General features: G+C 37.1%; 1 long non-coding RNA gene across 1 annotated transcript; it reads right to left on the reverse strand.

Annotated features, from left to right (window-relative positions):
- Window positions 1–218: 218 nt before the first annotated feature.
- Window positions 219–16,014, reverse strand: LOC114013758 (uncharacterized). The gene is made up of 2 exons (XR_003556928.2): window positions 4,082–16,014; window positions 219–3,975 (listed from the first exon to the last, which is right to left on the reverse strand). It is a non-coding gene; the product is annotated as an uncharacterized LOC114013758 (long non-coding RNA).
- Between the last annotated feature and the right edge of the window lie 1,119 nt (window positions 16,015–17,133).

Consider the following 17,133-nt stretch of genomic DNA (forward strand, 5'->3'; position numbering starts at 1 on the left):
CAATAAATATTTAATTGTTTATATAAAGTAGAAGATTTTCATGTGGAGGTTGTAAGAAATAACCACTGATGAAATGCCAGTTCCCAGGGAGTTGGAATGAGACAATTGTTCCATGATTAAAGAAAGAATAAACAGGTCATGTATTTAGAATGTAATATTTTCTATCCTGAGTAGGCCCCCTAACTTTAATGGTCTAAACAGTTCTAAACAACTCTTGCTCAATTTCATAAGTTTATTTTATTCAGAGGTTTGGCATTTTGATTCTTTTTTTCAAGGAATTTTTTTGAAGTGGTTGCTCTTCCTACACCATCCATGGACCACAGCAGACATAGGTGGTAATGGGAGAGGTTTATGCTCTGCATCATGTGCAGTCCCAACACCTTGATCCAGTCCAAGAACTTTGCCTTTGTTGTACAAAAGTTCCTGTTGAAACAGCAAAGTTGAATATATGTATTGACTTCTACAGGTTAATAATTTGCCTGTTTGCACTTTCTGTGTTTTCTGTAGAACTTTGTCCAATAAAAGATTAATTTTTTGAAGGTATTTTTGGGTCAAAACCAGCAAAGACATTGAAGCTTCACAGATTCTCAGGATGCTTAATAATATGGTTGGGTGCTCATGTACTGAGGCTTTTTGCAATGTGTAATTCCATTCAGTAGGAGATTCAGAAGGTTTAAAAAATGTTTCCGCTTTTGAACAAAATAATGACTTTTTTTTTTAGAAAGGAATGTATTGAACTTCTGCCTTTATGAAGAAATGAAAATACAAAGGATCATTTATACAGTTTTCTCAAAAGGAAACTGTTGATGAACTTCCGTAAGCTCCCTGAAAAACACCACAATCCTGGTGGCTTACATATCCCTGGCCACATCCAGCCAGCATTGTTATTCCAATTCTGGGTTCTTCATCCGGTGTGCAAGGGCTAATCCACACACAAAGCTGAGATATTTGTTCATTGCATGTCTCTGCAGAGATGGTGCCAGGTGGTAAATCCACAAAGCTAGCACACCTCTTAATACATAGTAAAACATTTTCTACACTTTGAACAATGCTTTACTATTACATTTGGTCACAATTCTTACTGGTTCTTACAAGCCCCATCTCCATTTAAAGGTACAGTATTCTTTCTTTTCACCCTGCATGTTCTGTGGGGAGGGGGCTTTGTTAGTAGGGGGCTTTTTTTGCTCAAGAGCAGGCCTTGTAGTATGCTAATTGGGACAGTTCATACATGGTTCAAGTAATTGTCTGTTTGGTCTCATTAACCCTTCGGTTCTCCTTGAGCTTATCTTGTTATTTCTTAGTTTGACTTATTTATGGTGTCTATTCCTTTTCCCAAGGCCATACCTTGTCAACTATTTGTAAGGGTTGATTAACGTCCTCTGTTTTTCAGATTCTTACTTTTTTCTCATTACGGATATTTACGTATTTTGTTTAAAAGGAAAGTATTATTCTATTAGCATGGCAGTCTTGGCTTCACTCAAGTCCCATGAGCAAAATATTTCCAACTCCATGGCAGGCAGCAATAAAGCCCTACTGTTCATGGCTTTAGTTTTTATTCTGCAATTGTCAGATTTGTGGCTGTGTTTAGCTTGTCTGGCACACTGTTGGGAAGCTCGGTGACCTGCCAGTAAAGTGTGCTGTCCTCTGTAGGAAACCTACCTGCTTCTGTCAAATGGCTCATCACATCCTGTTCTTGTAGAACACTTATACATTGGTATAACAGTCCAATGGAAAAATGTCTAGCTAACTACCAGGAATGGGAAGATCACTGAAAAACATGTTTTGTAGGTGGGATGGGCAGAGCTTCAACTCAGCTCACTTTCCAGTAATTTGCAGGGATAGACACTCACTCAGGGTTACTGTTTTGGTCAGACCAAAACGAAAGAAGCAGAAGTTTTGGACAGAACCCCTAGTGTATGGCCACCTTCAGGCTTAAACAGACTAACAGAGTTTAAATCTCTCACATCTGGAGTTTCAAGGTACCAGGACTCACTGCATTTGTCACCATGAGTGTTCAGCCAGTGGAAGTTAGCTGAGATTTGAGGAATATATTTAACATGTGTTAACTAACATCTTAAAGAAAACTTTGTCCTTCCTGAATATGTTTGTGGTTTTTAGCTATCTGGACAGGACTGGTCCTTCCTCAGTGTGTATATACTCATTGTATGCATGTAAAAACATGGTTAAGTTTATTAGCAGTGGTATTGCTTTTGCAAGGCGCATGAAGCACATTTCTCATAAAATGAGCTTCCTCCAGCTGCTCTGCAGTTCTTGCTTCATCTTCCACTTTCTGAGCTGCAACAGTCAGAGTTATTGTAAATTTGTCACAAATTAACAGGAAATTGTGCTTCCCCTTGCTAATACAAACACTAATGGATCAGGCCAGGTTCTGTGCTGGTGTTAATTGCTCCATCTCTATTTGAAGTCAATGGCACCGAATTACTTCCTGATAACAGAGGACTCAACATTTAATATTTAATTTGACACACAGGCATTGGTTATGTTGAGTTGGAAATCTCATTTGTGAAACTTTGTAGACTTGGGCTGAGATGCTTTGTATGCTAACACTAGAGCTCTTATTTTGTATCCTTTTCTGTGGCTTTCACCACAAAGTGTAACCTCCCATTTCTATTCTAGCCTGACACAGTTTTTGAAAAAAATCAGCAAGTCTTTTGGAAAGGAGGGGGTGTGTCTTTCCCTCATTTCTCCAATCTTCAGATGTAGTTTTCCCCATCACACCTCTATTTTTAGTTTGCAGTCTTTTGCACTCCTATTCAAATTTTCCATTTTCTTTATTTTCCTCTTTCTTTGATTCTGTTTCAGGATTCTTAACAGCAACAACATTCTCTACTTTGCTGCTGGATGATTAGAGTTTTATTTCTAGTTATTATCTTGCTATGTGAATCATTCTGATAATATGTATCATATAGAATTGCATCTAATAATTTACAATATTTCCATTTCTGCCCCCTCCCTTCTGCCGTCTCTCCATCCATTTTTGTCACAAAGATTCAGAATAGCTTGCTGACAGTACCTTTCTTCTACTTACACATATCCAGTTAGAAGTGTTTGCTTTAAATAGGGCAGGCATTTCACTGATAAATGATTATTGAAGGTATATTTGTTATTTATTACGTGGTGATAAATTAATGAAGAATATATTATTCTGTTTGCTGCCTACATGTGGACCCTCTCTGCCTTTAAAACTGAGATTTAATTATGAAATTCCATTTTATCTGTCAAATTCCTGTAGTTCTTTGAGCCTTCTTTAAAGATTAATAGTTGGCTAATTATAATCATGGTGTTAATATTTTTTTTCTGAAGGTAGTCAAGAACAGTATCTCCATAAGGGTTTGGCTAGGACAGTCTTATCTAAAGCATGGAACTGTCACCTGCTCCATGAAAATGTGCTTGGTTTAAAGAAAAAATGATTAAAAAAAGAAATATTTCCAAGGGGAGATAAAAATTTCCGTTCATTTTAGTGATCTAATCCATAGAAAAGGCCTGCAACCAGTTTTAGTGGCACATGTTATATGAGGATAATGGAGGAGGTCCATGAAGAGAGAATAAACTGCAGTGCAGAGGTGAGGACAGGAGGTTTAAATGACAGTGGGACATAGGCATAGCAATTTTTTAAGTTTGCGTTATTTTCAACACAGCATGTTGAACCCATACCTGTAAACATACCCCTAGCATGGCTGAACCCTCTAGTACATGTGGTGATTGGCTTGCTCATGCATCCTGGGTACCTTAGGACACCACCCTGCATATTCAGACTGCTTGGCAGCAGTGAAGTCCAAGAGGTGGATCATGCCAAGTTCATGGTTTTTGAAGGCTGTGCTCAGGAGAAGGCAAGGATCACTATTCCAGAAGCAGTGAGATGCAGAGAGTAGGTTGCATAGTAATGATCCTGGAGAGTTTGCTGCAGCAGGATTCCTGTCTTGTCCTGGAAGGAAAAGGGGCAGAACTTCCAATCTACAGAAATAGAGAAATTATTTTAGTGCACATGACAGGATAGAACTTACTGCATAAGTGGCATATCTGGATTTGTATCTCATATTAAAATGAAACTAATTAATACCTTCATCTGTATCGGAAAGGAAGAGGTGGCCTTTTCTAGAGTATTCTTTTGTCTCAGAATGCTCATGGTTGGTATCAACACAGAGTCTTCTGACATTCACACAAAGCTTTTCAGTTCTGTTGGTGCTTAAGCCTGAGCTGTTGTGTAAATTTTACCTTTGATGATGTGTTCACTACTGAAAGAGGATAAGGACAAAGACAATCAAGTATTTATGGTCTTCCAATATCATCCCATAATGGACACTGAGAGAGTTCATTCATTGCAAGAGTTATAGAGCAGCTCAGACTATTGAACTGCAAAAAGCCTTAAATTATGGACTCGTATATGTTCATACATGATTATGCTCACATAAACATGAACAACTTCAGTAAAATAAATTTCATTTATTGTGACTTCTTCATTTTAACAGTTTATATAATAGCCAAATGAAATGAATCAATGTCTTCTGCCTCAAAATCAAACCACAAAAATTATCTGTTCACTAATGACTAGGATTTCTTCAAAAAAAATACTAGACCAGATAACCTTTTTACTCTCATGTCTCTTCTTAAGAATTTGGCAAGAGTGTAGGTGAATGCAGACATGAGGTTTGAAGGCACATGTGAGGGAATCATCTTTGTTACTTGACAGCTATGGTTATGTGAAGAGGTTAAAACCTGACACATACTAGTGAAGAAGGAGCACAATGCATAAAAGAGAGGTAGCCCTGTCCCAATAATGACAGATTCATCCTTAGATAACCATGTCTTCCTGAGGGAAGCTTACGTATTTTTCCTTATATTTTAAAATTTATGAATTTATGGCCTGCTTGTTTATTTGCAAGTATATTTTTCATCCAGATTCCTGCTTCAAGCCTCGCCTTGTCATTTATGGTCTAATTTTTGAGAAAAATCTATCTTATAACAGTGAATGAAGATTGCTTTATTTTAAAGTTCTTTTTTTCATAGGTGTTATTAAATAAAGTTGCATGTCAATCCTATTGGTCATGAGTTCCTTGAAAGAGGAAACATGAGTACCTCAAACCTTCCATTTTGTAACCCTAGAAAGAAGATGGAGTTGCAAGTAGAGCAGTGAGTTTCTAGGTGAGTTCTATATATTACACAGCGCTGGGAATAGAACAGTCTTCAGTAGAATATTGCTCTTGGGGGAAAAAAGTATCTTTGAAAAATTTATACTTCTTCCCCATTTAAGTCCCTTTTTTTCCTTAATTTTTATTTCTGTTTCTGAATGGATAGACTTCTCTCCTTTATTATTTTATTATTCACTCCTTGGTTTGGCTGTTCTTTCCATCTCTGAAATGCAGTAAATTTAGAGCACTAGGAAGGGAAATAGGACCTAGTGAAGTGAATTTGGTCAATGACTGTGGTATATCATCCATTGCTTAATCAACCTTAATACAAATGCAAACCTTCAGAAGAATCAGAAAGGATCCTGAGAAACCAAGGGTCAGTGAATCTGGCTTCTGTACTAGACAAATGTGTAGATTTGTACCACATTTTAGGCTACTCAGCTGAATAACCACCCAGACTCTGATATCTTTTTTTATATTAAATAAAGGTTTAGGGTTCTCCCAGAGGTAATGTAAAAATATGAATTTTATAACTTAACCAGTTAAATACACTTTATATTGAGTGATGAGTACCCTGTGTACTAGAGTTAGTAGAGAAATGGTTACATATTATCTGAAGGAAGAGTCACTGGGTAGGGGGAAGTCCTATTTCACATATCTACTAAGTTAACAGCATATCAGTAAGGATGATCAGGTTAATACTGTTGAAATGAAGCTGTCATAGGAAAAAAAGAAAAGTTGCCTCATAGATCAGCAACTGTTTGAAAGTTATGGAACGAAGGGCAGGAGTGTATGCTTGGCTGTGACAATAGAACTGTATATTCTAAGAGATCCTATGTAGCATATTCAGAAAATCCACAAAAGGGATGAATAGGGAAATAATAAAGTTTTTATATGATTTTGAATTATTTAAATTATTTAAATTTAAAACAGACAAATCTGAAGCTGACTGTCAAGAATTGCAGAAAATCCTCATTCTAACTAATTGATAAGAGTGACAAAAATGAAGTGGAATACAGTGCCATAAATGCAAAGCAATGTAAATGAATATAAATAGTCCATGACTGTAAACAGGTAATTAGAGCTAAAACCATTATGAACACCCAAGTTCTTAATTTTTTAGAAAAAGCCTAGCAGAAGAAAGAAGTGAAGCATAAAGAACTTCTCATTAAATGTTTCAGTGCTTAAGAGAGTCTGAAGTGAAACTCGAGTTTCAACTGCATTTCTTTGACTAATCTTAAAGAGGAGTATGCAACATCTTATAGAGATATTGGCAGTTACTCTTCACTGATACAGCCATGAGGCTGGAGAGGAATTTTGCCTCTAATAACAGTTCAGCTTCAAGGACAGAGAAGAAGCTTTTCAAAGCTGCATAAGCAGCAGCTTGGCTCCAAACCTGACTGACCTCCAGTAGTGATGAAGTGCCATATAAACATATGTGTCTGTCTTTACCTCCTTCCCACCAACCACCCACGCACAAACTAGCCTAGTTTCTTATCCACACTGTGTGGGCAGAGAATGGGAAAGCAGCTCCTGGGAACTGCTCCCACTCTCTCCTTGCAAGAAAGAGAGAGTGTTCCTAAGGTGTTCTGACTGCAGCTGCTGAGTACCAAAACAAGACTCTGTCCTGGCAAGAGACTTACCCACCTGCTTCTATCACAAGTGAAAGCCTCGGTCAGATGCCTGGGTGCCAGCACAGCCACAAATATCACCATCTCCTGACAAGACCTGTTATCTTCACTTGTTCACTTCGCTTAATCTTCACATCCACATTTCCATGAGCATGGCTGAGGTTTAGCACTTTCCCTCTTCCCACCTTATCCCCACCAAACTTCAAATAGATGAATTACCTTCCCCTAATAAAACAACTTAGAATTTCGAGTTAAGCATTATCAAAACCTTCTTCAAAGCCATTCACTAGCTTTCTATAATATGAAAACATGGTTTTACCTATCAAAATGTATATATACTGATCTAAAGCTGAGTGAATAATAGTTTTTAAGGTATCTGGAATTTCTGCAAAAAAAAAAAAACATTTCATTTGATCTAAACCAATTGTATTCAACACCAAATACTTCAACTTTACTTCAAGTACTTTTTAAAAGGATGAAATGTTACCAGTAAGATCAAAGGACACTTCAAAACAAAAAACATTTAACAAAAATCAGTGTTTCCATTTTGAAAATATTTTGCGATTTTTCCCAGATATTTTTAGAATGTAAAGATTATCCAATGTTATTAAATATTTTGCTCAGGAAAAGAAAGCAGTGCTTGTAAAATCTCACTATATTTCAAACAGACTCTCTCATCCTCAGAATCTACCATTAATAATAATTTTTAGAAGCTGAGACTTTATTCCAAGTTTCCACCTTGGGGGAGTTTTCTTTTTATCTTGGCATTGCAAACCTTTGAAAAGAAGCATTTCGAAGGGAAGGCATGACAGATCTTTTAAATGGAATATGCAGCTACTGAGCTCCACACTATAATTACTGTCATACTGAAGAAGGTTAAATATTTATGAAGAATGTGCTTTTTATCATCCCGTCTAATTTTTAAACCTGAATTCTGTAATTGCATTGAAATGCCAATAATCAAGAGGGGGTTCTTTCTTGGCAGGCATAAGATTTTTACCAGTCTCATTTATTTGTGAAGCGTGGCCAATGGAGGTACGTAAACAAAGTGGGTTTTTTTCTTTTTGGACCAAAGATAAATTGAAAAGTTCTGCCAAATAACTTCTTAGGCAACGCCTAACTGATTTTTCCTTACAGATTAGAAAATGGGCTTCCCTCCTTTATGTATATTGAGTTTTATGTTTGGTCACTTTGCGAATTTTTTTGCTCCCCAAATCTGGTTAGGCTAAATATCAAAGTAAAAATTAATCTTACATTCTCACTAGTGTAGATTGCCATGTTGAAATCATACAGTAAAATTCTGAAGTTTCATGCCAAAATTTACTATAACAGCAAAATTTACCTGATTCTTGCACTTTAATAAGTTTGTTAAAAATCTGTTCCAAATTCTGCTTTTAACAACGCTATTACAGATAACTTTCACCTTCTTTTACAGTTCTATAATCAAAATACTAGTAAAACAAATAGGTGAAAATATTTCTGTTTAATAACTTGATTGATGCACATCAAGCCTCACCATTTTCATGTGACAGTTTTATGTAAATCAAGCTAGAAGAATTGTCTGAAGAGATTTACTAGGAAACTTATCCTAAATGATGTATAGACTGTGATTTAGTTAATCAGTCTTTTAAAAACTTTCCAACTGTATTATGGTATATTGGTTTGTCATTGGGAAACATTAGGGGAAAAAATCACAGTTATCTAAAATGGGCTCTAGACAGGAATCTGACACCTAAATCTAAGTCGTGATTCAAATTCTGCTCACACAGTAACTGCTTAAACCAAAAGGCATCTAGCTGTTTTCTCATCACTAGATAGTCCCCCAGGTGTGATTCATAAAGTCTTGTCACTTGCACAGGCCAGAATGGACAACCTGGTTCTCACCTATGCTAGGAAGTCAGAAGTGACACACAATAATGCCAAAGTGTTTGGCTTGGCAGAGGAGGAGGAGGAACTTCTTGCTGAATGTCATTCCACCACAGAGCTACTGAACTGGGACCCTGTCAGCATCGCTTCCTAGCTATTTTCCTTAAATAACTAGCTTCTGGAGGAGAAGTGATGGCAGTCTGACTATCTTTTACTTTACAGACTTGGGACTAATACACTTACCCAGTAGGTGATGCTTAAGAAAAAAGGAGTCCTGGGTTTGATTCTTCATTATAGAGCTATGTGTTTATATTTAGTAGGGGCAGGTGGGTGGGGTGGAGGGTAGGAACAAGAGAAACAAAATAAAAGCCAATGCTAAGATCAGAGTATAGGACAAAACTGCTTTCCCTGGAGCCTTTCAGATGACTGGCCTTTGCACTTTGTGCTTTTCTACACAACAGCACAGATTCTGTTGGAGGCATGGGGGGCATGCAGCCACCTGGAGAAGCACTGCATGGCTTTGAACCCATTCAGACTAGAGAGGATCTTCTACTTCACAAAGTATTCTAGTCACGAGGACGGAGGTGGGAGGTTACTTTAATTGAACTCTAGGTGCCTACTTTTTAGGTGGCAACTAGCTCGACTACCTCAGCAGTAAATGGATAGCACATTCAGGATGTGATTCATCTTATGGAAGAATAACTGTCTAAAGAATGTCAGGTCAGCCAACTCCTCCAAATATTTCCTTCTGTCACTTGGCTGGAAAGGGATCCTGACTTAACTGGCTCAGCCACAGCCATTTAAAGCTACCCATCGGTATGCATAGGAACACCACCGTGCTGCAGCTCTGTTCTGAAAGAAAACAAGTTCTCCTCAGCTGTGTGAAAGGTATGTCCTTGTCCTCACAAGGAGACCTTGCTTCCAGAACTGGAAGGACCATCCCTAGAGTCACAGAGATAAGCACTCCATGGTGAGGTATTTTCTGGTGGGTACTCCAAGCAACATTCTATTAATAGTGCAGGGTCACCCTTCTGAGAGACCTAAGTCTTCTTGTGCATTATACAGGGAACGTAGAGGCCCAAATTCTGGTGTGATTTCCATTCAGTTAAGCGAGGTAAGCTTACATCCTAAGTAGGCCTGGCTTTTCATAGCTTCCAGAAAATATTTTAAGGGCTATAAGCATCTTATTGGTGTCAATAAATTTGAGTCACAAAGCATCGTGTATTTAAAATTAATCTTGCTCTGCTTCATTTGATTAAAATTTAAATAACTACTTAGAACTGAAAAAAATGTATTAATTGGCATTTGCAGGATGCATTTTCTTCTATCCAAGCTATAAAGCTGGAAATATATACTTTGAGAATTTGTTATGAATCTAGTGTTGACTATCTATGACTCCTCAATTCAGTTTTGCTGTTGCTAACCTGAATGCGTAGAGTTAAATCATGGGAAGCGGCAACAACGTTGTTAAAGGAGTGAGAAGGTAGAACAACGGCACAGATAAGACAGCCTAAAGTATATAACTTCAAAGAATTTCAGATATGAGTGGCTGCTGGGCTATTGGGAGACAAACTGGCTCTGTGCAGGATGGAATGGGGTACTCTTCCTAGGGCTATGCCTGGGTTCAGCAGAGATCTGAAACTTCAAAGACTTTCGAAAAGGGGAGGTGGCATGAATAGATTAGGAAAGGCTATGAGGGATGAATCAATGGAAAGCTGACAGTCAGACTGCAAGAGACATGGGGAAACATCATGTACAGTGAGCCGAGTGGGGTGTTGGGTTTTGTTTTGTTTTGCTTTGTTTTCTTTTGCTTTACCTCCAGGAATGAGGTTAGCTCAGTTCAGGGGAAAATCAAAGCTTTCACACAGTTCTGTAGATGTTCCTACCTTTCAGGAATTCATGTTTTGCTTCTTGTTTTGCAAGGATGATCATTGTGACATCATATAGCTTTAAATCTGTAGATATGTTTGAGAAAATAGTCATGACCAACATCTTACTGTGACTCAGATCAATGCTGGGAGAAGTTAAGCTGTGGAATACCACCCAAGAGAGGTGGAATTAATGTCTAGAACTTTGATGTATATTCAGCAAGATCCAAAAACCCCAGACTTTCAGATATCAGCTGTGACAGTGACATTCATAATTGCTTCTCTAGCATTATGTTAAAAAAATAAATCATAAAATACTGAATTCTTCTAGGGTTCAGATTCAAAAAAGGAAGACTGAGGACTGGCAAGATGATGATAGACAGTTTAGATTGTGTCTGATTTATCCAGAGTGACCTTGTACAGGAGTTAGATCTGTGTTGGATAACACAGAAAACTAAAACATTAAATCGATTAACTTTTATTATCTATTATCTATGAATTTTATTTTTTTATCTATTCTTTATCCAGTAAAAGAGGGTTTCTTGCAAACTTATTTTTCTGCATCCTTTGCTGCTTTGTATCTACAGGTGCATAAAGATTAACTTTGAACTCTGCAGTGTGTTAACAGTATTGTATTGTGTTTATTGCTGATCACCTTCTAGGAGGTGAAAATGGCTTTAACGTGAACACGTGCATTTTTTTGGCTCCTGTAATTCTGAGCAGTTGAAGGGGCAATAAATGTTGAATGAGGTTGCTACATTCAGAAAAGTATAGTCAGAATAAAATTGTTACTGCAACTCTAGTAAGCCAATATTCATTTTGCTTAAAATGTGCTACCCTAGTCTCATTGTTCTTCAGAACAGTTCCAGTGTCCTTGAAACTGTACGCATTATAGGCAAACTGTAGAACATTCAAGGAATTCAGAATAGATAAACCATTACATATGAGTTTCAGCATGTGAATGGAGAGTGGTGTCCCTTTTCTGTCTCTAGCAAGCACCTCATCTGGGCTCTTTAACTCTATTTACATTACTTCAAAAATTACTGATTTGAAAGGCATTGGGAGTTGGTGGCAATTTGGAGTAGTGATAAATGTTAGGATATGATTTAAGGGATCTAATTTACAAGCTCTGGAGAAAAGCCATTTGCTTCCCAAAACATCTTCACAGGGATCCGTAGAGGAAATCCTATTATGTCTCCTTTCCAGAATCCTGATCTAGTTTTATACTTAAGTACTCATGCAATTTTAAAGAGCCTCTGGGTTTTTTTATTCTGTTTTGGAATCCTGACAACATTAATGCAAGCATGTTCTCAATTACACTTAGCAGAAAGTATAGCACAGAAATATTCAGCATTGCATGAGGGGTTTTGCAAGTAAAGCTGTAAAGATTTTTGTTATACATCATCTGGACATCTGAAGTAATGTTGTCAAGGTCTTTCCAATGTTGTGTAAATCCTGTACATGTTTTTTATAGCCAATCAGAAGAGCAGCAATGGAATGTAATTTTTGCAAACAGTACTGTAAAAGCACGACACATTGAACTACTTAGTTTTTGTAAGCAGACATGAGGTACATCTTGCTAGCAAGTGTATAAACTTTTAAATTATTTGATTCCAGTTTATTTAGGAAAAAAAATAATCGTATTCTGATACTCACCCACAGAAGTCAAGCAGAATAGGACTTTATTTATTTATGGGACCATTAACTATAGAATGGTGACTTACATTTCCTATATTTAATCCTCAGAACAGCAAACAACTTACAGCCACATCAGTTCAATTACTCTCAATGATTTAAAGGAATGTTGTTACCTCCTGCAAATGAAATATCAATATAAGCACTTCAAAAATATTGAAAACTTTGATCCTTTCAGCAGTTTATTACTTTATTTAAAAACATTTTATATTGCTGTATTTTATGCATCTGTTTGCTTTCTTTGTTGTCTTTATTGGAAAATAATGTAGTGCTATCTTTAGCTTAACTTAGCTAAACCTGTAAATATCATAAATATAATCATTGACCTCATTGTTGCAGCACCTTTTTCTTCCTGCCTGCTATTTTCTTCTCTTTTTCATGATTTCTACAGAAGCAAGCAGAAGCAGGGCAGTACGGGCCCTTTTGTCCTTATATCAAGGTTCACCTAAAGCTACATTTGCTTTCCTGCATCTTTTTCTTTCCCAGTTGAATAACAAGGCAAGTGGCATTAGCATATACTCAGTAAGAACAGCACCACCACATCTCATGGAGACCATATCCCCATGATTTTGAGAGAAAACCACTATTGAGGTATGCAGTAAATAAAGCCATCTCATGAAAGGAATGAATTAAAATGTCAGTTTGTTGTGGGATTAACTACTAATGATCTGATGTTCTGATTTGTGTTAACTTTTACCTTTTCCTCTTGAGCTAACCTACATTTGATCATGTGTCAGGAGAGAGCCCTTTTGAGGACACCTCTTAGCTAGACCAAATTGAGGGAAAATGATTAGATATTCCACAATATTCTGAGGATTTTATAGACAGAGCTGGTTCTCTTTCTTCCATGAACATCTATATGAATTTTATAATAATAAAAAAAGAATAAAAATGCTTAGCGGCTTCACATTTCTTTGTCTTCATATCTAAACTACATTTGGCATCTGAGCATAGTCATGGCCTTGCTCTGGAGTTTATGAAAGTCTTTCCCTGTTCACCACGTCCATCATGTGAGACATCTGTTAGCAGATTAGCATGATCCTTCAGACACGTTTCATTCAATAAAAGGCAGCGGTTGTGGTTGCTGCTGCTTTTCAAACTAGCATTTTAACCTGGACAGTCAGACTGGAAGTCATTGCTTTTCCTCAGAGGTTGTCCATGGAGGCTAAAAAGTTGTTAGGAGATGGTTAATAGGTGCCATTCAAAGAAATGATGACTGTTCTTGCATTCCACACCTCATAAACCAATCTGCAGCTGTCTGCTTTGTCTGATTGCTGAACTGCTTGCCTGCATGAGCAAACTGGCATTTGCCTCAGTAAAAACTCCTGCATATTCTTTTTTTGTTTCCAAGTATAAAATGGAGAGCAGGAAACTGGCATTTTCTTTGCATGAGGCATTCACTTAATACAATAGAAAAGGCGAAAAACCCTGGTAACTTATTTACTGATAGGCAAGCTCCAAGAAAGCCGTAAGAAAAATCTGGTTTCATTCATTAGCTGTCTCTCTCTTATGCTTGAGTTACAGGTGTCAAAATATGTGTAATTTAGTAGACTTTTCTCAGGATATGAAAGAAAAATAACTTGATCTACTACAAATCTTTAGTTTGGGCTGTAGAACACACTATCAATGAACCGTAACTGCTGGGACTGTCTGCACGCTTCTGCTGCATTTAACTTCATTGTCTTTTTTTGTGATAAATTGTAAAGCAACATATCAGGTTAGTAGATTATTGACTGTCCTGCTGGAAAATTTGTAGAGTGGGCATGGTTTTAAATTAGCTCTGTAAAAGAGTGAACAAGTCAAATCTGTGCAAGGCAAGTTTACGTAGCATGCATTGGACTGACAGGCAGTAAAAAACTGAAATGTACTTATTTGGGTGGAGGGGATTTTGTGAGACATGAGTTGTTTCCATGAACACTTGGAGTCTAGCTAATTTTTACATGATTTTCTGTTCTTTGAAAGATATTTGGCTCTACTCACCTCTGCTATGAAATTTTAAAGGGTTTTTTTTTTTTTTCCTGTGATACAGTTTGGTTACTTTAAGAAGGACAGCTAAATAGCCTTGTTATTCTTTTCCAGGATCAGGGAGAGAAGACTTTGGTCTCATTTTAATAAAGTCCTTTACAGCATTTCAGAAGTGCCAAGGGCTTATGAAACAAGCACAGGTAATTTTTGTTTTCTTCAAGAACCCTCTCCAGTCATGAAAAGTATATGATAACAAAGTGTGTTGGCTTTAATGAATCTGTGCTGATTTAAATGGGTTGAGAGTTCTGTTTACCATCTGGAAAAGTCTAGTGTATATCTAATGTCTGTGTATTTTATTTGATGATTTGGGTTTCTTCCATTATTTCACTTCCTATAATAGTAAAACCTTGTGATATGATTGCAATTGTTCCATAGAAAACAGAGCTGAGGTAGGTCATCCCTGCCCTCTGGTTGGTTTTCTGTTTCACTTTTGCCTAAGGAGAAAGCAAGACTTCAGAAAAGGTTCAGCTAAACTACAGACAGCTTATCACCAGAGATGGCACAGACAAAGAAATAATACTCTCTGTATTGAAATGATCTTCCTCTAAGTGTTAGGTGTCTTTAAAGATTAGAAGATTTTATTTTATCACTTCAGTTTGTAGAGATTTAAAATGTAGCTTTTTTTTCTCCATTTGTGAACCCCGTGGTTTTTTTGTTTGGTTATTTTTTTTCTTCAGAATGTAGAGCCCATTTCTCTGTGACGATATTCACAGAGCCTTCAGGAGGCTGTCAGAGCCACAGTATTCAAACCCCTACAAAGAATCTGGTACTTATGAAGGTACTTTCGAAAAGCCCAATGGATACCTTTCTGCATTTCCAGGTACATAAATACCTTTAAAAATATGGCTTTTACCTGCCAACGTCTCACCAGGCAGATTAACAATATATCTATTTCTGGCTGAATATACTGTTGAAAGGCATTGATTTAAAACACTTAATCTTTTTCTTTCTCTTTGGGACCATTGATTAATTCCTCAGCATTTCCATTTTCAGAGAAAGGTAAATAAATACTGCATGGTTTACCAAGTAGGACTCTGGTGGATGTGCTGAAAAATAAGTTCCTGTTTTACCCACACTTCAAAGTCTTCACTGTCCTTATTAAGGGTAGAGGTTTGCATTTGGTTTTCTCAAAAATTAACTTGTCTGCTTTCTTTGTGTGACTTTCAAACATAACTTGAATGTCATTCTCCACTGTAACACTGGTTGCATTTCAGGGGTCTTATAAAATAATTTGAAAGAATTGTATTATATAAGTATGAATTATTATCACTGAACTGTAGATATTTCATGGCAGTGATTGTGACAGTTTGAAAGACGCTTAGTCAAGTAATGGCATATCTGCCATAGGATTAGGAATTAGTATACTGTATTAAAAAATCAAATGTGCTGATTGTAGCCTTTAACTGAACAATGCATAAAAGCAAATGCGATTCCTTGAAATACTTTAGCGATGCATACCACTGATGGGACATAGAGGAATTGACTTCAGCACCTAGGTATTAATTCTACTATGGTGACTTCAGTGGTATCGGGCATTTCTGACTGAAACTCTGAATCCACTGACTACTAGTTCTGTAGAACTGTTAATACCACTCTGTAGCAGAAATCAGAGTTGTACAGATACATGTCTGTAGAGTTTTTTAGAACCATTTCCCACTTGCCAAGTTAAGAGCAAGTTTTCAGAAACTGATTTTGCAGATAGGAAAGGTATTAAATGGTATTTAAAATATTCTAAGTAGAATTCTCCTTCAGAGGTATAAAGTAAGCCTGACATTAAACACAGTAAAAACTACATGTTCACCAGCAAGAGGAAAAAGTAGCCTTCCTGCTCTCAGTACTTCAGAAGATAGGATTGCATGCTGTAGTTTATGTCTGTGGACCTAGAGTATTGTCTCCCTTTCCTCAGATGATTGTACGGAGGACACTAGGTTTAATTAGTGTATTTGAGAGCAGAAGGAGGTATAGTACTGCTTATTAGAAAAATATTTTCCCAAGTATTAGAATTTTGGTTAAACATGATCAAGAATTGTATATTCTTTTAGATTAAGAATTAATGACATTTTTTGTCATTCTTTTTCTGGTCAACTGCACCCGTCACATATTTAACTATAAATACAAAGCTGTGGCACAGATCCCTTGTGAAATTAATGAAAAGGTGGTGCTAAAGGTGTCTCCTTCAAAAACAGGAATTATCTTAGACCCTCTACCCTTTGCTGGCAGACACAAAGAAGTTAAGGATTGTATAGAAAAGTAAACATAACCCATTGAGAGATGAACATTTTGAGAGCTTTGGGGAATTTGCACTTTCACTGTTGTGGTGTCCTCACAGAGAGGTTTGGGAGTCGTTTACCACCCATTTACCCTCCTCACTTAGAGTGTTTGAATACTACTACTATGTCAAGAGGTGAAAATGAGCTCTGGGCATTCACTTCATTTAAACGTTTTTATCAAGAGTATTTTTCAGTTCACAGGTTGGTCTGAACTAGAAGATTCAGTGGGTGAAGATAGGTTATGCTGCAATGTACACACCAGGGCTGTGTGTCACAGCACAAAGCCTTCAGTGCCAAAATTCGTATCAACTCCCACAATAGCCACAGCATGCAACTTATCTAGTTATCTCTGCATGACCAATGCTTTAAAGCAAATGTATACAAAAATAGATCCGTTCCCTGATCCAATTCACAGGATAATTGCCCACAAAGTTGTACCAGTCCTAAGGCAGTACAAATAGAGGGCAGGAATATCTCAGGGTGCTGTAATTCCTGAATACTTCTGTAGTTTAACAGGCTAATTTTTGGTTGCGTTGTTGGAATGAAAGGCTGTCTCACACTCAGGTGTGCTCAGGGTTGCTTGTATTTGCAGAACTGTGTGATGATCTGAACCAGGGACCTGATGCAG

This window comes from Falco peregrinus, chromosome 2 (genome assembly GCF_023634155.1).
Source record: "Falco peregrinus isolate bFalPer1 chromosome 2, bFalPer1.pri, whole genome shotgun sequence".
NCBI classification, from domain to species: Eukaryota; Metazoa; Chordata; class Aves; order Falconiformes; family Falconidae; genus Falco; species Falco peregrinus.